This window comes from Rhipicephalus microplus, chromosome 5 (assembly GCF_043290135.1).
Source record: "Rhipicephalus microplus isolate Deutch F79 chromosome 5, USDA_Rmic, whole genome shotgun sequence".
In the NCBI taxonomy this organism is placed as follows: Eukaryota; Metazoa; Arthropoda; class Arachnida; order Ixodida; family Ixodidae; genus Rhipicephalus; species Rhipicephalus microplus.
The window spans coordinates 196,867,741-196,892,434 of record NC_134704.1 but is presented as its reverse complement, the minus strand read 5'-3'; the positions used below and the strand labels follow the sequence as shown (position 1 = coordinate 196,892,434).

General features: G+C 46.6%; 1 protein-coding gene across 3 annotated transcripts in view; it reads left to right on the top strand.

Moving 5' to 3' along the window:
* Positions 1–24,694, top strand: part of LOC119173590 (uncharacterized) — a 294,126-nt gene that overhangs the window by 20,191 nt on the left and 249,241 nt on the right. The gene's annotated exons all lie outside the window — the stretch shown is intronic.

The window sequence follows — 24,694 nt, the reverse complement described above, 5'->3', positions numbered from 1 at the left end:
TCTGCGAGATTAACATGCAAACCACACTAAGCTCTGATATGGAACTCGGGGACCGCATGCACGAGAAGCATATGTCTTACCCATTGCACCACAGCGCCACCGCATGAAGGCGAGTTTTTTTTTACGGGTGTATACATACCTACCAAGTGGCTTTTTGCAAACTGTCGGCGGAACCTTGAACTTTTTTGTGCCGTATGCATTTTCTTGCGCATGCATTTGATCAGCGAATAGTTTGTAGGGCTTCATGAACTCGAGACAAGCACGGTGAGCGCTTGTACCTCTGACTTCGGTTCGTGGTGCGCCGTTCCGCAAGAACGTTTGACGTGTGTTCGTGCGTCGTTTTAGTGATTCCCCGTGTAGCGTTGTAGTTTCGCGCACCGAAATTTGTGGATACCAGCGCGACGAGGCTGTGTTCGGCTGTCGAAACCTGCATATGTTTCTCGCACGTGCGTGGGCTGTGAGCAATTTCGCTTATTTGTGTCGTGAGCTACACGCGTGTCAGTGACAGCAGCCTATTTTGTGTTGTTTGAAGACAATGCACTTTCGCACGTAAACGTTTCATGGGTATTTTAGCGTGCCTACTCTAACATTTGCATTTCGTACGCGCGAACTGCCGTGAGCTGCACGCTTGGGCATCAGCGCCTTTTAGCATTTCGATGATCACTTATTTCTGTTATTTCGCTATATAGAGGGCTTTTTACTCATTTTCAGTCTTTAACTGATCTTAATTACTGGGAGTAGCTACTCTTACCTTTATTCACAATCACATCACTGTTAAAGTGAATGCCGAAACGCCTGCTAAGGTCAAGTATGACGTACACAAATTTGCGACGGACAGGTCGGTCTCCCTCCAAGTAAATGATGCATCTGCACATCTCTTTCGCGAACGTCCGCGTGCAGCTGCGGTCAAGAAATGGCGCAGAACGAACCTCAATATCTTTATTCTTACTGTATGCAGTTCCTCTTTAGAAATTGCGGATTTTTATAGCTGGCACATTATCTCTACAGCAGTACACTTGTTTGTCTTGGTCGTGGTTCACTGTTACCAATCCATGCTGAAATATGAGAACTGTACTTAACAATCAAAAGAGTGAGCAGATGTCGGTGGCATATGCTCTCCTACTGACTTTTGCACCTGACTTCTGACTTCTGTACTTGATGTTCAAGTTCATCATTAAATCACGCAACCACTAATCAAACATGAACCAACCGACTTTCAATTTTGATCTTTCCCTGTCTCGCTGCCTTTCGTTTGTTTCTTTTTTTTTGCCATGCTTTTCTAAAATCATCAGTTCAACTTCTTTTGTTGAACACGAGCGTCAGCATACATAGGCCAGTGTTTCAGTAAGCTGGCGCTCTTTTATTTAGTGCGTGACACAATGTCATGCCTCCACAACTGATAAACGAAAAGTTGTTTGTACTCTTTTATTGAAATCGAACGAGTAACGCTAAGACTGCACATCCCAGTGTTTGCCCAAATGCAGGGAGATGTATTATATCTCGAATAAAGTGTGTCGTTAGGTACTGGAAAATGTTTCTGTCCCAGACCATCTTGTAGAAAAAAATTGGCAGCATATCCACGGAGTGAATGATGGAGAGTGGGGCGAAGCAATCGTCCGTCCATTCTTTCTTGCTTCCGTCCGTCCATGCGTCCGTCTGTGTGACCGTCCATGCATCCATCCGCCCGTCCGTGCGTGCGTCTGTTCGTGCGTCCGTCCCTGCGTTTGTCCATGCATCCGCCCCTGCATCCGTTCATGCGTCCATCCATGCATCTGTCTGTGTGGCCGTTCGTCCATCTATTCAACATTCCAAGTACCACCATCTCGCATCTTTTCATCATATATTCCCCATAGAGAAGCACCGCCATCCAGCGGACATTTCAAGAGAGAGGTGGCACACACACACTTTCTTACGGCTTGCGCTTCGGGCCTACTTCCACCTTTAACCACCTCGAGTTCATGGTATATACTAGTTCACTGTATTCGTGGCACTGCGGCCCAACGTTTGCTAAACATTTCTAAAACCAAGGAGGTTTCGCCCAGCGAGCATAACGTAGCAACCCTTTCTTGTCAGATAGTGCTAAATGTACATGCCAATGGCTGCTAATGGGAAATGAGAGAAGGAGAATCTGGCTTTTACTTTCTTACGGCTTGCGCTTCTTATCTACTTCCCACCTTTAACCACCTCGAGTTCATTCATGGTATATACTAGTTCACTGTATTCATGGCACTGCGGATCAACGCTCGCTAAACATTTCTAAAACTAACGAGGTTACACCCAGCGAGTATAACGTAGAAACCCTTTCTTGTCAAATAGTGCTCAATGTACATGCCAGTGGCTGCTAATGGGGATCGCAGCGTGCGCGTTAACTAAAAGCCGAATGCTCCTGTCTCTCATTCCCCATTAGCAGCCATTGGCATGTACATTGAGCACTATTTTTTATTGTTCAACGACGCAAAAAAGAAATATCTCACCGGCACCATTTTGGAGGTCAAAATGTTATACTTGTTACATACCACAACGGCTACGAGGGATGAACGGTTGCCGCTATAAGGAGCTCCGCCGCTAAAACGACCACCACAAGACAGCGGGACGAAATGACGACGCTCAAATGCCATGACAGGCGACTCTGAACGCGTCTGTGCAGTGGCGTACCAACTCTCGCGAGTAAGGGGGCAAACCTACCTCTCAACCGTCAGCTGAAATATATATATATATATATATATATATATATATATATATATATATATATATATATATATATATAGGTATGGGATATGGCACAACGGGAGCGTTGTGAACAAGGATAAACATATTTATTTCCCATCAGTTTCGGGAGGAGTCCTCCCTTCATCAGGGGATGATGAGGCCGGTCATTTTGGGCATGGGTTTTCTGCAAGAGTATGAAGCGATAATTAATCTGCGTGATTTGTTCGTCAGCTTTGTTAACTGTGTTTCTCCATATTCCTACATCGAGAACGAACATCGTGGCGTGGCCTTACGTGTAGTCGATGATTGCGTCACGTCGCCACCTCGCAGTAGGATCTTCGTGCTTGTTGAGTGTCCACGGGAGCAGTCGATTACGGGCATTGCCGAAAGTAACCTGACGTTATTGCTTGATCGGGAAGTGGCCATTGCTTGAAGTCTCGTTCAACTGCGAAATGGCCAGACTACGGTTTTAGTTACAAACTTCGGTGGCAAACACAGGTATTTTGCGAAACGCACAACCATAGCTTACTTGGAGGCATTGGATGATTTGGACGCCTTCCCATTGATTACGGCGATCTCGACTGAGAACAGCTGCGATACTGACTTGACTAGTCGCCTCAACGTCAATCGCCAGTTGAAAGAACCTAAGAGGGCAAGGCTCCTCAGTCTCCTCTCATCCTTTAGTGACTGTTTTGCCACTACTTCGAAAGCCCGGAAGACTCCTCTAATAAAGCACATAATTATCACTGAGCTCAACGTGCAACCCGTGCGCCAACATGGTTACCGTGTGTCGCAGAAGGAGCAAGATGCGATCCGTCATCAAGTGAAACAAATGCTCGACGACGACGTAATTCAACCATCGACTAGTCCTTGGGCGTCACCAGTTGTTCTGGTTAAAAAGAAAGATGGTTCATTACGATTCTGCGTCGACTACCGCAAACTGAACAAGATAACGAAAAAAGACGCATATCCTCTTCCTCGTATTGATGACTCCTTGGATCGCCCGCGACACGCCCGTTACTTCTCTTCCATGGATCTCCATAGCGGATATTGGCAGATTGAAGTAGATGAACGGGACCGAGAAAAAAAAATTGCCCGCAGCTTCCCTCGGGGGAACACTGAGGAGGATGCGGAGCGGGCAGCATCGGGATCGGCCTCTCGTCGCCGACGCTTGCACTCGGCTTCCCGTTTTCGAAAGTCCGGGTCCTCTTGTCGACGCTTACGTTTCAAAGCGGCCGAATCCGGTGCTGCTGCTCGACGCTGACGTCTCTCAGCGGCTTCACGTTCTCTAAGTTGAGCATCTTCCGCTCGACGCCGACGTTTACGTTCGGCGTCGCGAGCTCTTCTCCGCGCTGCCTTGTCTTCGGACGACGACTTGGTTGCGGTTCCGCCAACACTTTGGCCGGCGCTGGTCGAAGGGACGTCGATCATTGCGACCTCGGACGTCGACGCGCCGTACAAACCAACCGACGAGCGGCAACTGAGCGAGCGAGCACCGACCTTGAGTATATATACAGCGCGACGGCGCATGCACTGTCAGCTGTCGAATGTTCGAGAAGGGGGAGAAGCGCAACGGCGCATGCGCGCGCGTCAGCTGCCGATGTTCTCGAAGCGCGACGGCGCATGCGCGCGCGTCAGCTGCCGATGTTCTCCTAGCGTGACGGCGCATGCGCGCTACATTATACAGCTAGCGAATGTTCGTGAAGAGGAGAAGCGCACGCGGTGTGTAAAGAAGGAAGGGTGCACAGATGGTGGAGGAGTGAAGCGCGCGTGGTGTGTAGAGGAGGAAGGGATGCACAGATGGTGGAAGAAGGAGGAGGAAGCTTGCGGACGGCGCCGCACTACAAGCCTCGAGTATTAGATGCTCCGCATCTAAAACAGCGTTTATTACACTGGACGGTCTCTATGAATTTAAAGTTCTCCCTTTTGGCCTGTGCTCTGCTCCAGCCACGTTCCAACGAATGATGGACACAGTTTTATGTGGCTTGAAGTGGTACTCTTGTTTATTGTATTTAGACGACGTAGTCGTTTTTTCTACGACCTTTGAACAGCACATTGAGCGGCTTGAGGTGGTTCTTCTGGCTATTCGCACTGCCGGCCTCTCTCTGAAACCGGAAAAGTATTATTTTAGATATGAGGAACTGAAATTCCTTGGCCACATTATCAGAAGCAGTGGTGTTCGCCCCGATCCTGACAAGGCTATGGCAGTTGCTTTGTTCCCGATACCGAAAACAAAGCATGATGTACGCCGCTTTCTGGGACTTTGTGCTTATTACCGCCGCTTCATGCCGAACTTTTAGAAAATCGTCGGCCCTCTACAACAACTCGTCAAGAATGACGTCGCCTTCGTCTGGGGCCCCAAACAATCCGACGCTTTCCGCGACCTTCAACAACGCCTACAAACGCCACCGATCCTAGATTACTTCGACACCGAAGCAGACACATAAATCCGCACTGACGCGACCAACCTTGGTCTCGGAGCTTTTCTCGTGCAATATCAAGATGGCGGGGAACACGTCATCGCCTACGCTAGCCGCATGTTGTCATCTGCAGAGAAGAACTACTCGACGACTGAAAAAGAATGTCTGGCGGTTGTATGGGCCATAACGAAATTCAGGCCCTACCTGTACGGACGCCCCTTCCGAATCGTCAGTGACCACCACTCTCTCTGCTCGCTAGCGAATCTGAAAGATCCTTCGGACCGTCTCGCAAGATGCAGCCTTCGGGCACAAGAATTCGATATAACAATGGTTTACAAGTCTGGTCAGAAACACACCGACGCTGACTGTCTTTCCCGCGCACCCGTCGAGGTCGTTGAAGAAGACAATGATGAAGACTTCAGCTGCCTTGCTATTCTCGCATCATTAAACGTGCCTGAGCAGCAACGCGAAGACTTGGAAATACAACCACTGATCGAATACCTTGACGGACGTCGCCCACAACCCCCACGTCAGTTCGTGCGTGATTTGTAATCTTTCTCTACAAGCGCAACTTTCATTCAACGAAAACTGTTTACTTCCTCGTCGTTGCTGCTGCTCTCCGCGATGAGATTTTGCGTGCTTGTCACGATGAGCCATCATCAGGGCATCTTGGCTTCGCGCGTACTCTGGCGCGGATCAAAGACAAATACTACTGGCGGAAACTTACGAAAACCGTCCGGCAGTACGTCAAGACATGCACAGTCTGGCAGCGCCGCAAAACTCCAACGACGAAACCAGCCGGTCTGCTTCAGCCTTTGCGACCCCCTCACGCACCTTTTGAAAAGGTCGGAATGGATTTTCTCGGCCCATTTCCGAAGTCTATGGCTGGTAACCGCTGGATCGTGGTTGCCACCGACTACACACTAAACCAATTCTGACCCTTAAGGGTGTAAATGAGCTTGTCGCCAGACGAACACCCTTTGCTCCCTATTGGGTGTTCAAAAAAGGGTGCTGAGAAAGGGTGCAGAGCTCAGCACCCTTAAGGAAAGGGTGCAGAGCAAAAAATTTAAAGGGTGTAATGAGTGAACCCTTTAAAAAAAGGTGCTGTGATGTCATAACACCCTTTCAAATGGGTGCTGGAAGGGTGCTCCACATCGACGTACCAGTGGGCCAAATCTAGGATTGACGCTGGAGATGGCTAAAAATGCAGATTGCTGTATACTCTGTAGACCATGCTGAGTGACAGCCCACATACAGTTTGTTAGTACTTGAACACATGTACTAAGTCGTCCATTCCACCCTGAACACGTGCACCATGCACGCGGCCGGCCCTCCACAGAGTGCCTTCCGCAGGCGCTTATGAAACTAGCACTGAAACACAGTGACAGCTCTAGGTGGGGCTTTTGCATCATCGTCTTTTAAAACACAGTGTCTCTGCAGTGAAGCTACTGGTAAGTTGGCTCCAGTGTTTTGCTTTCTCTATGTGTAGGCAAATAGAAAATCCGGCACTGTTATCGAGAAGTGCTGCAATTGTGCCTTACCCTGTCCAGGTGCTGTTCCTCATGTTTTCGTTTTCGGCTGCTCTGGATAGAACAAGCTGCACTTCTAAAGAACAGTGTCGAATTTTAGATAAGCTGGTACTGTTGCAAGAGCAAAGTTAGCTTCACCACAAAGAAGTGTGATTTGGCGAAGCCGTTGTTCTCCAGCAGTCAACAAAGTGGAGGGCCACTTACAGCTGTCTGTACGTTTGTGTACTAGTTACCAAAGTGCCCTCGAGAAGCGCTCGGCAGAGTGCCGGATGCATGGTGCAATGTTCAAGGTGGAAGTAGACAATATGTAAATATATACCTTAAAGAAAGCTATATTAAATAAATTTGTGTGTTTTAATAATCATGAAATTGATCCCAGAGTGCGTATATGGCCTGTGCTACCCATTTTTGGTCCAGAATGAATGTAATCTATTCAAGGCCCCTTGCTGCACACATGCATGCACAATTTATGGATGCTTGGTCATCATACAGACATGCATGCCTGCAAATTAAAAATTCACAAGTTTCGAATACTGGTGATTATTTCAAATGCCATATACTCACTTGGAAAGACACACAGATAATATGCACTAAATACAGAACCTTACCACATTGCGCTCTTTTAAATTATGTGTAGCAGACGTGAGCTTTTATGCATGTGAGAATGCAAGATATTAGGCCCCAACAAAAATTTATGACAAATAAATTAACATGATGCCAATAGTCACTATTTTATTGTACATAGCATACAACTGAAAAAGATTGACAATAGTAAACATGAGCTATGACCTTCTGCATCGATTGTAATGGTGAGATCTTTGTGAGTGAGGATCAATCTTCTGTTTTTTCTAATCTTTTTTCTTACGAGTAGACATCTTTTTTGTGACGAGACTTCTTTTTTAACTTTTAACATTCTGACTTCCCTCCTTGCATAGTAGGTAACAAATAAATTATTTAGAACAACCAAATATAAGTTAGAGGCACCAGCAGTCCAAAGGCGCTTATTGAGGGTGTTGCCAGTGCCCACAAAATTGAAAAAAAAAATAGATAGGAGAGTAGGTGTGTGGTAAAACATGTGGGCTTATATAACATGCTTTGGTCATCATGCTAAAAGCCTTGACTACCAACTTGCTCAAGGCCTATTTACAGCTCTCCTTTTATATATGTGTGTGTGTTTCTAAACCTATGTGTTACAAAATCACAAATATTGACAAAGTAATGCAAGTGGTGTTGGATTAATATAATGTGATCATTCAAACACTTGCACAATCCATCTTCAGCTGCCCAGGCGACTTTGGTTCCTTTTACAAAAGTGTGGTCAGGGCGCTCCTTGTCTACAGCACATCCGCACCCGGAAGCCTAAAATAAAGACAGAAGTAATCACTAAAAGTTTCACAAGACAGACTGTCCAAGATACAATATGCGTTGTCATGCTGGAGTGTTCTTAGTTCGATGTGAGTAGAAGTCAGCATCAAAATTCGCTTTGTTTTCAACGGAAAACATGCTTGTTGGAGGTCCCCCAGGCAAAAAACTGTGTAAACAACTTGACAGTACCTGTGGGCCTACAGAGGGTAGCACGTACAACAGATTTCACATAAAAAACAAACAGCATAGTAGAAAGGAAATTTATACACAAGAAACATCTGAGCAATGATTCAGCATGATGCACACGTGAAACATGAGTTAGGTTCGAGTAAAAAAGCTATTCATCAAGTGATTGCGCACATCCGATTTGAACAAATCGAATAAGGCACTGAAGTTAATTAGGGTTTTTTAAGAATTGTAAAGTGCCAATAAGCAATATTCTAGTCTAGCTCTACAATAGTGTGTCATGTATGTAGTACTAGTATTTGCCTGTTAGGTATGCTGTAGTCATGAACATATTCAGTTTTCCTAATACCTTAAACTTATTATGTTGTAGTCCAGCTGTTCATGTTCAATAAATAATTGTTTATGGTAGCATTTAGGTTACAAAATTGATGCTAAAAATTTGGCAGACCCCACATACTTTGGGAATCGATGTTATGCGAAACACGCATAACATGTATTTTAATTTTTTTATTGAGCGATCTTATGAAGTGGAGCTCAATATAAGTACAAATTCTCGCACACACATACGTTAAACAGCCGCATATGTTTCATTTGTTATGGGGAGATGTCACACCTTTGACAACATTAGCAGTTATTTGCTGTTTCTTAACGATGCCAACAGAAACAGAAACACACTAGATAGAAGTGGTAGGCTGGTATGAAGCACTGGTGTTTGCGCTGGCACTCGCGACGATGGTAGCCCTCAACACTGCTACACAAATACTTCACAGGATGGTGCCTGACTACAATTGACTTTGACTCGACCTCACGGCTGCATCATAGGAGTGCACATGTAATAGTTATAAAATTTGATAGCCAGTACTGCAACGGCAGTTGATGTTACACAAACATTTGAGACTATTTGGAAAGTATAACCGAGGCCGGGCATGGCTCTGTGGTAGAATACTTAATTACCAAGCAGAATACTAGGTTTGGATTCCTGCTAGGACACTTGACTTTATTCTTTGCATTCATTTGGTCAATGCTGCCTATGTCAGCTTTTTAACATGATAGCATTGAAGAGCTCGTGTCGCAGAAAACCCGCCGCCGACGTCTGCCCCGTTGGTTGTGAGCGAAAAATCGTCTGTGCATCTGTGACCGAAAAATCAAGTTACCTAGTTTCCAGAAACTCAAAATTCCTACCTATGACCTAATGGAGGCGCGCTAATTGCTGCAAAACAAAACCCCCAAGTTGACTACTAGACACTCAACACAGGGCTTAACACACGGAAGTCTATTGACATCGGCCAAAAATTAACGTTAGATGTACAGCACTATTCCATTTCCCCATTTCATGAACTACACAATGCCATGATAATTGTACCCTGGTATTTTTGGTGGGCTATATCGCACAAAAAATGCAAGGATTATGTCAAAAGAATGGCATCAAATTTTACCGGCATGTCATCGAAATAGAGACACAGGCTACTAGTCTTATTTATAATGCTAAGAGTATTTAAGGTAAAGGCATTGAAGATAGCTGGTGGCCTTTTTCACTATCTAGGTATCAATTTTTCACTATCTAGGTATCAAAATTCTGCCATGTCAGTCGTAGTTTACTGACATTGCAAGCTCAAGAAAAGTGTGGCTCTGAAGGCATCAACACAGCGTTTTGCCAGATCTTTTAAGAAGGCAGTCTTTAAAATTGCTAATGTTTCCAATTTTTTTTTGCTATAAATTTCGTGCTTTGCGTCCAAATGTACCTCCAACCAACTGGTTTTTTTTGCATTCGTGCTCTCACTAACTGCTCACCTTGTCTTGTCAAGTGTTCGTTCACATAAATAGGACTACTTGATCTAAAAGGAAAGGCCACTGCAGACAGACGTAAGTTTTTTGTCTTATCCAGAACATTTCATTTGTAACATCGTTCATAATGCACTACTATTTTTTTTCAAACTAGGCTTGTTTGTTCCTACTCTGTCTGCAGTGTCAATATCATCACCAGTAATGGTTTTTCCATCATCGCCCGAAAATTTCGGACAGCGTCAAAAAAAAAAAACCCTCATCTGAGACGCCTTTGATGTCGGATAGTTCAACCTTGAATACAGTGTAAATTCTTCAATTTTCATCTGAAGTTGCTTATTTTCACCTGGAAGTTATTTGTGCCTGTTTCAAGGTGCGACAGGCTTTTCATGCAAAGCCTTTATTTCTAAAGAGAGCGCGTTGACACTGTCACCACCTTCATTCCACACTTCTTGAAGGACCAAAGTTCAGTATGAATTTTGTGCTTGAAATCCTCTGTTTACCATGACAAACAATTCACAGGAAACATTAGTACTCTTGCTTGGCAGGAGTGCATGCAGTACTACTAACACAATTAAAGCAGGAAATAAGTGTCTCACCTGTGCAATAATGATTTTGGCAAGCACTGTGAAGACCACACACACTGCTGCCAAACTGAGGAGAATATGAAGAGCACTTCATATAAGTAGGCAGCGTCCAGTACCTTGGTGAGGCACAGCGCATAAGCAGGTTGAACAGAGCTGATGCTTGAAAGAATGGTTCAGAGTTCGCTGGTGCTTGGGCTCCTTGACCTTGTCAGGAAATTTCCTTGAGCAGCCTCACTCAAATGAAATGACAGACCGTGCCGAAGAATTTCTGCACCAGTGCAAAAAAATTATTTTAGTGAGGTTTGTCTAGACTGCATGCGCTGCTTGCCGAATTGCAGTGAATGGCTAGAAACGCATGGCCAACATATATTTAGTGGCACGCAACTGAGAAATACAAAAAGGGCATGCTGCAGTATAAATACAACGAAAAACATGCTGCTGCAGAGCTTTTCATGTCGATGTCATACATGTGAATTTTCATTCACCTTTATAGCTCACTCATGCACGAAGATGAAGTTAGAACTTTTAGATGAAGACACCCCCTTTTAGCTGTATCGACTGCACGTAATTAAGAGATAAACATGCGTGAGTAATGCTGCTGCCTGGAATCGATAAATTCTTTTCTTGAGGCTGACCAAATATATGCACGAGTGCATCCATAGAGGCACATTTGCATTTCTGTAGTTATGATAGCCATGTGATGTGTTTCTTAAGTAAATGCCATGCAATATGCACCATATGAATATTTTATTCCGTAAAATTGCAATACCACTACATATACATGTCCGTATGTGCATATGCATCCACTGCAGATAAAGCATAAAATTAAAGCAATACTGACACATGAATTTTTTACGAAGGTAGTGGAGGGCTCCAGAAATTTCGACCACCTGGGGTTCTTTAACGTGCACACAAATCTGAGAACACAGGCCTACAGCATTTTCACCTTTATCGAAAAAGCAGCCAGCAAGGCCGGAATATCATCCTGCGACCTTCGGGTTAGAAACCGAGTACCTTAGCGACCAGACCTTTCCGACAGGACTTCAATCTCCCTGTTCCCCCGTGTAGGGTGATAGACCGTCTTTGCTGGTCTGGCAAACCTCCCTGCCTTTCCTTCTCTACCATTTATTCTCATGAGTTCAACGAATAAAGCTTCCTTCAAACGGCTAACATTCGGACGTTTATAATTTGCCTGAAATTGAGTTCACTAAATGAATATTGTGTGCTGCTTCATAGTGATCATTGATCTAAATTGTTTTGGTTGGCTAAAAAGGCACTACTCCTCACTTCTAATCAAACAGCACAAGCTGTCTAATCACCATAGGGGAGGAAAAGTGGAAACGCTAAGACAAAACATCAATCTTGAACCCCATGCCATCACAATGAAGCAGGCAAGCTTCTGCAATATAGACCGGCAACCAGGATCTCAGACACTGCAGATAGCTACATAACGTAATGGTTTCCCAACATGACGTAAAGGCAGCAGAATCACATATTGCCTAACCTGCTTCATTATGATAATGATGAGACAATAACGTTATTGGCCTCTGTATGCTAATAACAATTTACCTTGCATATCATGTGACATTAACATTCAATATGACGTCATGAATCTTGCATCCTACCATGTGGTCTAAGTACCAACAAGGTGGTTTTAGTGACGTTGGTGCAAGGCAGTAAACAACAATCACTTGGTGAACATTATTTTTGATATTATTCAATTGGTCTGATGCGTACATCTTCAAAAAAGTTTAGATTTGTTCATTCTTAGATAAATACAATGTCTAAGTTTGCATGTCAGCAGCAACATATGCACGCATACTGTGATGTATAACCTTATTGTGTTTTGAGCAATAAATTAGGCGTTCATACACTGCACATATCACAGGTCACTTGTAAATCTGCAGCGAGGTCATAAAGAATTTATGATATCAGATAAAGCATTACAGTTGTATTCGAAAGTGTCATTGGAAGCTTTGGTATAACTTAGTTTTAGAATGTTTGTAGACGTATAGGTATTCGGCGAAGTTTTAACTCTAAAGTGGGCTGCAGCGCCCACAATTCTTTTACAAACCAGAAGAATGCAATGATATGTGAGCAGGGGGGGAACAAGCAGTACCACCAAAATCGCACTCGAACGAGTGAACTACTGCTCAACCTAGCGCTTGCACAGCTAAGGTACGGCTATTCGGCCACTCATAGAGAAAATGTATTGACCCAGGCGTAATTGCACGCTTTGAGAACCACACCTACAGCACGCTGTGTCAAGTTTACGCACACCTAATTAAGCTGAATATCATGGTAATTTAATATTATACGTGCCCGGTGGATGCAAACACATTTGGTCACACAGGAAAACACATCTACCTTATAGTAGTCACACACATTTAATGATCATGTAGCTGTTGAAAAGAGGACGAGTAACATATAAAACTTTCTTCATATACTTCTTTGGCACAGAAAACGAACAAGGCCGCGTAAATACCAACGCGGACACCACGTTATTCTTCTCCATTCTTCTAAATTAAATACGGAAAGATCTAATTCAACGCGAATCACCGTAATACTCCAACGCACGCGACACACAGACGACGCTTACGGCTTCCATGCGCCGTCCCCGAACGGCGTCCGACGGCATTGCAAAAATATAGTGATTCATAGCGTGAAGAGCATCGCCCGCCGACTCACAGCATCACAGCGCACATTGCTTTAACCTCCTTCCCCACAGAAAAAATTCATCCGCGCGTAACGTCCCTGAGCTTAGACTTGAGCCTAATGAAATCAGACACGCCAGCAGGCTCGCTACGTTAATAAAAACTCACTTATCGTCTACCAGCTAGAAAAACCTTAGTTCACAACGTTATTATACTATAGCGCTTTCGGTGTTAACCGCGGGAGGAGCATAACAGCCTGGATCGGGCACGCCGCGGCCTGGCCGGAGAAGCAAAAAACAAAGCGTCGACAGCAGAAACATCCACCTACCTTTTCAGTTTGGCGAGCGCTCGACGGTACAAAGCAGCCGGTCCTCTCTTGAGTATAGTGCATCTTCGTAACAAGCAGCACCGACAGAACACGAAAGACAGCGCAAGCACACTTTGAACAACATAAAAAAATCGACTTTAAACGCTCGGCACACGGCCGTTGCGGCCGCCGGGAAGATACCGCCATTTCTGTCCTGCTGACGCCACCGATCCGCATTTGCGCACATAACTTTTTATATGATAAGTAAATAGATTATTTCTGCTTAAATTTTAAGTAACAAATAGTGAAGATAGAAGATACGCTAGTGCGTATTGCATAGAATATTTTTTACCTTTGAAAATGACAAAATCACTTTACGCGTAATTGCGCGAAATTTGAAATGTGAAAGAGCGCGCGAAATTTGAAACGTTTATTTGCTTGTGTATTTCTTATACCGATACCTTGTTAACATCTGTACATTGGTTGAGTGGTTAAGCTGGCTGTTAAAAACAGTGTCAAAGCGGTTGTATATTAGTACAAAGTACAGGCAGCAAGCAAAATTTGTCACATCAAAATAAGCGTATTAGTTGGCAAACAATATTTTAGCTGTCTTTAGTGAATTTTCTTTAGGAAAATGTTTTAGTCAAGGCTCATTTTAACTTGCTTTGAAGAATATTTCTACGAAAAAAATCAAGAAAACGTTTTTTAATGTTATAATATTAGAACGTCAAAGTCCGTAGCCTGCCATAAAAATTGGTAACACGTGTCAACTGATACATTGTAAGGTTAACAAATATTTGTACAACACAAAAACTGTTTTATCTACCACGGTCTTGTTGGTTTGTATTTCTTCGCTTCAACAAATGTATGATTTATATATACTGTCATGGACGAAGCTTTGTTTTCAGTGTTAGGCGCAAACGAGGCTATGTGTAAGTCACAATCCTGTTGTAGCTCTACAAGCTGCGTACTGCGCCATTGGCTAGTGAGCTTGTAGCGCATGGCTTGGTCAGCGCCGGCCGTGAGGCGACGAGAAAGAGGCAGCAAGAATGCAAGAACCAGTGCAGAACTTACGTTCAGCCGGGCACTCTCGCTCTTCAGATATCAGTTACTGCGGTGGGGCTATTAATGAGACCATGGTGTCTAACCACTAGACATCTAAAAGCTGTTGGTTATGCTCTATGACCACATTACTCACAAAGCTTTGTCGGCGACTGTGCACCCTAATGGGTGCTCATCAGCACCCATTAGTTGTTGCACCCTTTTTGCACCCTAGTTTCCACCCTTTTGATGTGTTCACCCTTTAGGTTCCGCTTGTAGGGTGCTGAGACGCGAATAGGGTGCTCAAAGGGTGTGCTTAGGGTGTCGGCACCCTTTTTGCACCCTTAAGGGTCAGAATCGGTTTACTGTGTACTTGACCAGATACTGCGAAACACAAGCCGCCCAGCGAGCAACTGCTTCCGAGGTGGCTGACTTTGTCATCAAGAACATCGTTCTCCGCCACGGTGCTCCCGCTGTCGTCATCACAGATCGTGGTACTGCTTTTACGGCACAGTTGCTCCGACAGATCCTGTTGCTGAGCGGCACGACGCCCCGAACAGCAACTGTGTACCACCCGCAGACTAACGGGTTAACCGAACGCCTTAACAAAACGATTGCAGATATGCTTTCGATGTATGTCGCCAAGGATCAGAAGAATTGCAATGAAATCCTCCCGTATATAACATTTGCCTACAATACGGCTTTCCAGGAAACCACCGGCTTTGCTCCTTTTCGTCTGGTTTACGGCCGCGACGTCACCACAATGCTCGACACCATGCTGCAACCAACTCTGCCGGACACGATTACCCCGGACACAGATGTATTTGTTCAGCGTGCCGAAGACGCCCGGCAGCTGGCGCGCTCTCGCATTTTATCGCGGCAAAGTCAAGATGCTCGCCGATACAACACCCACCGCAGAGCAGTAATATACGAACCCGGTGACCTAGTCTGGGTTCGGACTCCTATACGTCATATACTCCTCGCAGGCGCGCGTCGCGCTGCGTTGCTTTGACGCATGCGCGTTTCAGCGCGTCCGGCGTCCCTTCGTCGTGAAAAGAGGGAGACACAGTATTGTCTGGGTAACGCATTCGCGCGAATTTCGCGTGGTTGCCGTCGGGCCGCGCCGACGTACGCAGGTCGCACCTGGCGTCAGACCAGAGTGCTCGCGCTTTGCAAACATAGCATCGCTGTGCCCAGCGCGCGCGCGCGTCAACGCTACATCGGAGTATATTGGGCCCTTCATGATGCGCTCGCCGCCATTTTGCTAGCTCCACATATAAGAAATTCGGTGTTACAAGACGTCAATGGATGACGAAATATATGACTGGTACAGACATGATAATCTTGACACGCGTGTTATGTAGGAACATCACAACATACCACGCTCATTGCGTGCTCGCGGCCGTTTCGCTAGCTCCACATATACTAAATTTGGTATCACGTGACTTGAATAGATGATGAAGGTAAACGACACATCCAAACATTATAATCATGACACGGAAGTCATGTACGGCATCATTTACCTCCACCTCGTAACGTTGTGCTAATTTTGAAATGACATATCAACATTTTTCATTCGTGCTTCGCATATCATCGATTCCCACTGTACGTGGGATCAGCCAATTTTTTCTTCAATAATACGCCGCACTTGCGTTTCTCAACTCGCAGTGTGGGATATAATACATGCTAGAGTTAATGACCCTCTCAGCAAAGCCTTGACAACACGGTGGCTGCAGCCGAAAATACTGCGCTGTTCGAAGTCTCGAGCACACCGGCGGCGGCCGCGGCGCGCCGGCTGCATGATTCCCCAAGCGATAGCCATGTTGAGCTTGCATTAGCGCCCTCATTAGGCAGTGAAATTTGCGAATGACAAGCGTATTTCTGTCTTGCGTCATGATTTTCACCGTGAGTCTCCCATTTGGTTGGGAGATTGCCTATTATCAGAACTTTCAACAGCTTAAATATCTTTCGCTCTGTTATGGAACCTTCCAACTGGTGCCTTGAAGATTGGCGTTTCTGAATTCACCGCCGTATCCCTGATAAGTCAGTACACAACGAGTGCAGAAAATGGCGAAAAGCGGTGGCGGAGCACGCGAGTGCTTGCGGTCTTATCGCCGCGACATCGGTGATACGGCGCAGTGTTCATTCTCGGGACTGCCAAAGCCCACGGTAGGGAGACGGCCGTGGTGCAGTGCAGCCGTCTAGTTTGAGTTGAACAAATGAGTAGCGGAAAATTGCCTCTAAGCTTGTCGCTTAGTCCTGAGAACTCTTCCGCATTCGACCTCGTTCTACTGACCACGCTTTTTTTTTTAGATGCGAATCAGCTCTCTGACAGCTTGTGTAACGCTGTACATCCATCCGCACCGCATTCCCTTGGCCGCAGCTGTTGGAACGATGCCAAGTAGGTCACGCCTTCCCTCGCAGTGCGCGCGCGTTGACGTAACTTTCTTCCTAGCCTGTCGCCGCTCGCCGTGTGTCATCTCTCTCGCTTCACCCTGTTTACCGCTCGCAACGTTCTACCGCACATCGAGCGAACAGTCTTTCCCTTTTGGGAATCCTGTGCTCTACGCAGCGGCGCGTACGACAGGTGCATGGTGCGACAGCTGCATACTCCGCCGTGGGCGCCACGGTAGTGCCGTGGTATAAAATCATGGAGCGCGCGTGATTCCATCTCTCCCGCGCAACGCTGCGAAAAGCGCCAGCATCGACGACGCCGCCAGTGTCAGTGTTAAGACCAGCACAAGCTCCCAATAAAGTACACCATCTCCCGCTCGAGCGAACGATCTCCCCGCTGCGTCGCATCGACACGTGGTTCCCTTTAGCGGGTTTAATTTTTCAGCAACTTCTGCGCACAGGCGGTTGACAACCTATTTTTTCCATTTGGTTAAACTCGTTCTATATGGCAGGTGAGACGTGAACAAGCATATTGCCACGTTCCATTTCCCAAGTTTTCGTTATCGTCCCAAAACACCACACGATTCTCAGCGCAAACCGCGCCTGCAGTTTTCGAGAAGGTTCCCGACTGTAGTAGATCATTTCGATAAGATCACGCCCGTTGTGCGAACGGTACAGATTGTTCTGGAACCTACGCCACCGCCAGCGATAACGTTAGAACATTCGATGGCAAGAGTGTAAATGCCGACGCGCTTCGCCGCTTGTGAGTTGTTGATCGAAGGCCGACGCTCCGTTCGCCGCTATCAGTCCGAGACTGCTATCTGTGCGAGACTGCTGCTGTGATTGGACTTTCCGTTTACCGGGCACAGGTTCGCCCAAATAAACAGTTAAATCCCGACACGAGGTCTCCTGTCTTCGGCCACGTCACGACCCCGTGACAATATAGTGGGCTTGGCGGTCGGTCGAAGCAGCGACCTGCTTATACCGAACTGCACTCACAGATCCACACATCTTCAGGTCTGGCATGGCGGCTGGCTGTCGTGTACGATTGCATTAACCGATAGAGCCAGTGCAACACACGCATCTTCCATCTCGTAAGCAAGCGTACACGACCTGCCGTGCTTTAACTGAACTCCCCGTTTCAACACATTGCGTGTCATGCGTTCTTCCCCCACGGAAAATGCATCCATTGACCTTTATTTTCTGTTTAGTGGCCAAACAGTGACGATTGCGTTACGCAGTAATATGTTTATTTGAGAAGTGTTGGCCAGACGCCAGCGATAAGTGAGCTCTCCGAGTGACACGAGAAAAAGCAGCCAAGAGGAACGCTGCTGCTGTACTTTTGGGAACTCTTTGTTGTGCAGTCAGGAAGGGATGTAAATCAAAGGACCGTCTTGCGTTGGACGCTCATTACAAATGAGGCTACTGTAAAGGGCGATATGCTTGCATGCGTGCACGACGATAGGCTTTGAGACGAGGAGGCGGAGGAGGAAAAAACCTTTATTGATGCTGGCTGTGCCAGATAGCCCTTATCCCCACCGGGCTGGTTGACATCCCTAGTCCGGGACGTCATTAGTCGAAGCCGCCACCCGAGCCCGCTGGACTAGAGTTCGCTGTTCCTCTAGTGTGGAGCTATTGAGTAGGGTCGTCTCCCAGTCCTCTTTGGTGGGGTTGGGAAAATGGGTTAATTTTGGGTTCATTTGGCAGGCCCAGACCATATGGTAAGTGTTGGCCACTTCCCCACAGTACTGGCACTGCCCACTTATTTTAGGGTCACAATATTTTAGTATGGCTGGACACAGCAGCGTATTTGTCTGTAGGCACCGCAGGATGCGCGCCTCCGTTTTCGAGAGTCCTTTCGCTGGTGCGGGATACAAGCGGCGTTGCTCAATGTAGTATTCTTTGATTTCTCGAAACCGTGTTAAAGGTGTGGGACGTTCAGGTCTATCAGGGGAACGGGGAGTTTCCCGGGAAGTAAGCACGCGGGCCGCTGCATGTGCACCCTCGCTACCCTGTAGACCCTGATGTCCCGGAGTCCATATAAGACGTTTTGGGGTAGAATCGCGGTTACTGATGCTGAATTTTAAAAGTCTATTAGCCAATGGAGAGATTTCTCCTGCAAGATAGCTCTCGCAGGCTCTTGGAGAGTCTGTAACTATTTGTTTTGAGTTTGGATGGGAGACTGCCAGTGCAATGGCCACCTCCTCCGCCTTACTTGAGCTTGTGGCTTTGAAAGTGAGGCCGTCCACCTGCGTTCCTTGATGTATTACCGCCGCGTGTAGTATCCCCTAGGTGACGGCCCGGCCACATCGACGTAATAGACCCCATTACGGGAGCCAAGCCGTTGTTCAAGTGCCTCAGCGCGCGCTTGCCTTCTACCCTGGTGCGCCTCCCTGGTCATATTGCGGGGAAGCGGGGACACCCAGAGTTTTGTTCTCCAAAGTTCAGTAATACGCTCCGCGTTTTCGATTTCGCATTCGTGCCGGATCAAGAGGCGGTCCAGTAGGCGCCGCCCGGGGGGCGTCTGCGTAAGACGCGTATATTGATTTGTGAGGTGGGCTTCTTGGAGCTCTTGTATAGAGTTAAAGACTCCCAATGCAGAGAGTTTCTGATTTGAAGTGCTGACGGGTAAGTCAAGTGCGCGCTTAATTACTTTCCTAAGAATAGCATCGACTCTGTTCTCTTCGTGTTTAGTCATTCGTAAGTACGGTATTGATTATAGAATCCTGCTAGTTACAAAACCATTGGCGAGCCGAATCGCGTCCCTTCCTCGTAGCCCCCCGCGCTTGTTTGGCACTCGGCGGATCATGTGCCCTACCTGTTCTCCGATTTTCCGTAGCTTGTCTAGCGTGGGGCTGTTTTTTGTTCTGTTGTGAATCAGAAGGTCAAGGATTCGTAGTTCTGAAACCTCTCGTATTGTTGATCCTGATACCATCAAGTTCAGGGTCGTCCTATCTTTAATGTTTTCTCTGATATGCAGGAATTCAGATTTGGTTGGAGCGCACTGCAACCCACACTGGGCCACATAGTCCTCCACAGTGGAGGCGGCTTGCTCTAGGCGGTCTTCAATTTTTCCTAAACTGCCCCGATTCGTCCAGATTGTTATATCATCGGCGTATATTGCGTGATATATTCCTTCCACTACTGCCAATGCTTGCGGGAGCTTCATTATGGCAATGTTGAATAGCAGCGGAGACAGGACAGCTCCTTGCGGGGTTCCCCGCGTCCCCATTTTGAATGGTCCATGTTCCTCGTTATCTATGCGAATGAACGCCAGTCTTTCAGAGAGGAAGTCTCTGATGTAGGAAAATATTTTCTTACCGCAATGGACACTACTCAAGTTCTTCAGGATGCTTTCATGTTTAACGTTGTCGAATGCGCCTTTGAGGTCGAGTGCAAGGATTGCTCTGTCGTTGTGCGTCGAGGGAATGGGTTGGATAATGTCTAGTTTTAGTTGCAAGAGGATATCTTGCGCAGACAGGTGTGGCCTAAAGCCAAACATGGAATCTGCGAAATGCCCCTTGCTCTCGAGGTACGTGGCGAGACGGTCTCTAACCATTGTTTCCATCAATTTGCCGGCACATGAAGTTAATGATATAGGTCTGAGGTTGTCCGTGCTGATTTGCTTGCCTGGTTTGGGGATGAATGTGACAACTGCTGTTTTCCATTCAGTTGGCAGTGGTTGGCCATCCCAGATCGCGTTAATGTACTGCAATAGATGCCGATAAGAATCGTCTGACAGATTTGCTAACAGTTTTACCGTGATCAGGTCTCGGCCCGGGGCAGTGCCCCTGCGCATTTTTTTCGGTGCTGCTTTCAGATTGCACATTTCAAAAGGGGCATCGAGCTGACTGTTTTCTTTACCTGCGTATTCATATGCGTTCCTGTTGGGATCCGTGGTGCGACATAGGTATCTAGCACACAAATCATCAGCCAGCTGGGAGTTGGTTCCCTGAAAACTGTGCAGGGCTCTCGACGGAGCTGCTTTTGCGCTTCTCCTCGGGTTTGGGCGGGGTCCATGAGAGTTCGAAAAAGGCGCCATGCTTTCTTTGTATTCATGTCTTTAGCTACAACATTGCACCGTTCTATCCAGTTGGATTCGTTCAATTGTGCAGCATATTCATCCGCTTGCTTACTCAACTTGGCTATTCTAAGTTTAAGCTTGCGGTTGAATTTGTTTTTCCGCCAACGTTTAGTTAAGCTTCTGCGGGCGTCCCAAAGGTGGAGCAGGTACTTATCGACGGCGGGGGTGTCTTCCGTTGTCTTTATAGTTTTAAGACACTTGGAATTGGCTACAAGGAGCTGTTTTGCCCATCCCATATATCCTCCCGCCCCTGGCACAGAGGGGATCACCTGTGAGCGCAAGGCTGTCCAATCTGTCAGCTTAGCTTGGCTCCATGTTCTACGGCCTATGTTGCCGGAGAGTGTGATTCTGAGGAGACAGTGATCACTGCCGAGCGTTTCATCTAAGTTTTCCCATGTTGCGTAGGAAATGTTCTTAGTCAGTGATAGATCCTGGCAAGTATCTAGGTTTACAGAATTCCCGATTCTAGTGGGTTTCATTGGATCTGTGAGAAGCGATAGACGAATAGTCGATATGAGTTCTGCCAATTTCCGTCCCTTGGGGACTTCGCGGGTGTAACCCCAATGATAGCTGGGGGCGTTAAAGTCGCCCAAAATCACCAGTGGGTTCTTATCTGCTTCCTTAATCGCTTTATAAAACATTTCGTTGAAGACACATTGCCTAGAATTTGGAGAACTGTATACATTTAGAATGTACAAGCTAGGATCTCGTCTTTTATTGGGAAGGACTTTGACCATTGTGTATTCATGCGCCTCTCACAGGTCAAGGTCTGTCTGACAAGCGGTATACTCCTTGTGTATGAGAACACAGGTGGACGCACTTCCCTGAAATGAGTTGTAACCAGGCAATTCGCCTGTAAGCCGCTTTCTTGTAGCGCCAAAACTGCAGGGGTAAAATGTTGATTCTGCAGGAAAAGGTTAAGAGTGGCCCTTTTTTTCCTATCTTTAAACTCCCTGCAGTTCCACTGGAAAATAACGAGTTGCTGTATTTTGGAGCTTTTATTATTGTGTTTAGAATTGCCTGCCATCACGAATTTATTATTGAGGAGGTGTTATTTTCCCCACTGCAGCCAGCGTGGGAGCCTGGAGAGGCGTGGGGGACTCAGTTTGGTTTGTTAACGACTGGGCTATGTTAATCTCGGATTCAGAATTTGCCTGGTTACGATGAACAATTTTGCGTCGGGGTTGTTCTGTTGTCTTAATGCTAGTTTTGAGTTCGTCCAATTGGGGTGTGAGCCAATTTTGAATGGTTTGTAGTACACTAGTTGTCAGAATTGGCAAAACGCTTTGCTTGAGGTCTTGCATAGCGGCTTGAACTGATAGGTTCAGCCGCTGCGGAATAATGTTTCGTACTGTAAGCTTGGTTTGTTCTAGGATCATTTTGCTCTGCTCCTCAAGTTTAGCCTCTAATCTGCTTAGTCGACCTTCTATGTCGTTCAAAGCACCTACATCAGTTTTAGACACACTGGTGTTACCCGATACGTCTGACTGAGTGTCCTGCTCATCGTCCGAGCAGTCGGAGGTGTGCATAGCCACCGGTTCCGACGGTGGTGGAGGAGTAGCAGCCTGCGACGCCTTCAGCGCCCGATTTTCGCGTTCCAGAGTTTCAATGCGTTTTTTTTCATGGCTTCCAATTGTTTTAAAATTTCAGGATTGGAGGGGGAGGCAGTGGTGGTGGTGAGAGACTGAGAGGAGACCCCTACCCAATTGCTCACCTGTTTGGGCGGGTTTGCCAGTGACGGGAAATCCTCGGCGCCGAAGGTAGACGGCCTCGACTTCTGTCCGGTTGGGACGTTTGATCGGCTTGGGCTTGTTATGCATGGGCTTCACTTTTTCGTCAGTCCTGAGAGCTGCTGAGCGCTCTTCTTGCTTGTTCTTTAGTCCATGTTGCCGCTGTGTTAGAGCGGGCTTCCATGCCTTCCGACATTTTCCGATGCACTGCGCTGAGCCGGTGAAATGGTTTTCACCGCACATAAGGCACTCGGGTTGACAGTCATGCTTCGCTGGGCCCTCCGGAGTGAGTTCCACCTTCGCACCACAGTGAATGCACCGCTGATTGTCCGGATTGGGGCACGCATCCGGTCTGTGGCCCACCGTTCCACACCGGTAACATGCCGGAACCGTTTTCTTGTTGTAGCGCACTGGCACGTTTTTACAGCAGTAGTGAATGAATATTGGAACGTGGCGTCCTTTGAAGGTCGCCACTGCAACATTCGATGTTCCGAGTTTCCGCACATACCAAATTTCGCCGTCGATCCACTCGAGCTTGCGTCGAAGGGATTCCGAAGTTTCATTGTGTGCGACGGTGACTTTGAGACGAGGGATGCTCAGAGCAAAATGAGCTTTGAAGAGATACTGGAAAGATTTATCGGATTGAGTAAAAACGGAAAGTAAAAAACTGAGTAAATAAAAAAAAACAGGAATAGCAAATTACGAAACAAGAAGCAAATAATTTTGTGCTGCTTGATGTGACGTATGTGTAGATATAGAAAGGGAACCTCTGAGCCGAACACCACAGTATTTGCGAAACTTCATAGATATATGTGAGCATTATGCCTGGAACGTCGCTCTCTTTTCAATTGGGAGCCTCCTGCCAGCACGCAATCTCGGAGGCCATGCCTCCTGTCTTGTGTTGCAACCGGCCGCCGCGTGGGACCACTCGCCTCCGTACCGCTCAGTCACGTGACATTACCGTACCGCCATATTACTCTATGGTACCGCTCTGTCACGTGACATCACGGCTGATAGGAGGCAACTGTGAGAGCATTGCTGTGTACTCAGGGGTGGCCGTCGGAGATGCTCGCCTTCGTACCGAAAGAGGAGAGTGAAATCAAAGGGCAGAGCAGCGCGTTCGCGGCTCACGTTCCAGGCATAATTTTTTTAGAAGGCGTTGGCACTATGAAAGCAGTAGGAAGCAGCAAGTATTCCGCATATTCATTGCGTACGTGGAAAGTGGATACGTTGTTAAAATAAGCTAGGCATAATTTGCACCGCTGTTTTGCAAAAAATGCCAACAATGAGTGCCGTATAGATGTGAATTGTGTGCATAAGTTTATTCTGGTCCTGATGATCTCTCCGATGCCACATCGGAGCGTTTAAAGTTCATTTTAGCTGCGGCTGTTTCTGCTGTGTTAACCAGAGATTTTACCTCCCAATGTATCATTGTCGACGGTACATGTGATGAATGCGCAGGACTGAACAAACGCGTTTAGGCCCGGCTTATTGATAACAGCGCACGCTTCGATTGACTTCGAAGCCAACCTCAATTAATCGAAAACAAGCTTCGATAAACTTTAATTGAGAGAAGACGCCTTTCATGTATACACACATTCATAGATTGGAATTCGCTTGTGCATGCGCCAATCACCTTTCGTGCTTTATTTCCACCGTTGCGCGTTTGGCCTGACTTGTTTCCAGTATCCGCGTTTGCACGTCCATTTTTCGGAAGCGTTTAGTTAATGTTGTGCCTACTGACGCCATGATTATGTCAGTGAAATTTTCTCTGTGAAGTTCAAAAGCAGAATAAATGCTTTGGGAAAAGCGATGAGAGACGCTGAGTGCATTGGGGCCGGAGAGAAAATGGAAAGTAAGGTTTGAAAGTTGTACTGTGAAATTATGGTCTTTTTTCATCTCTAGT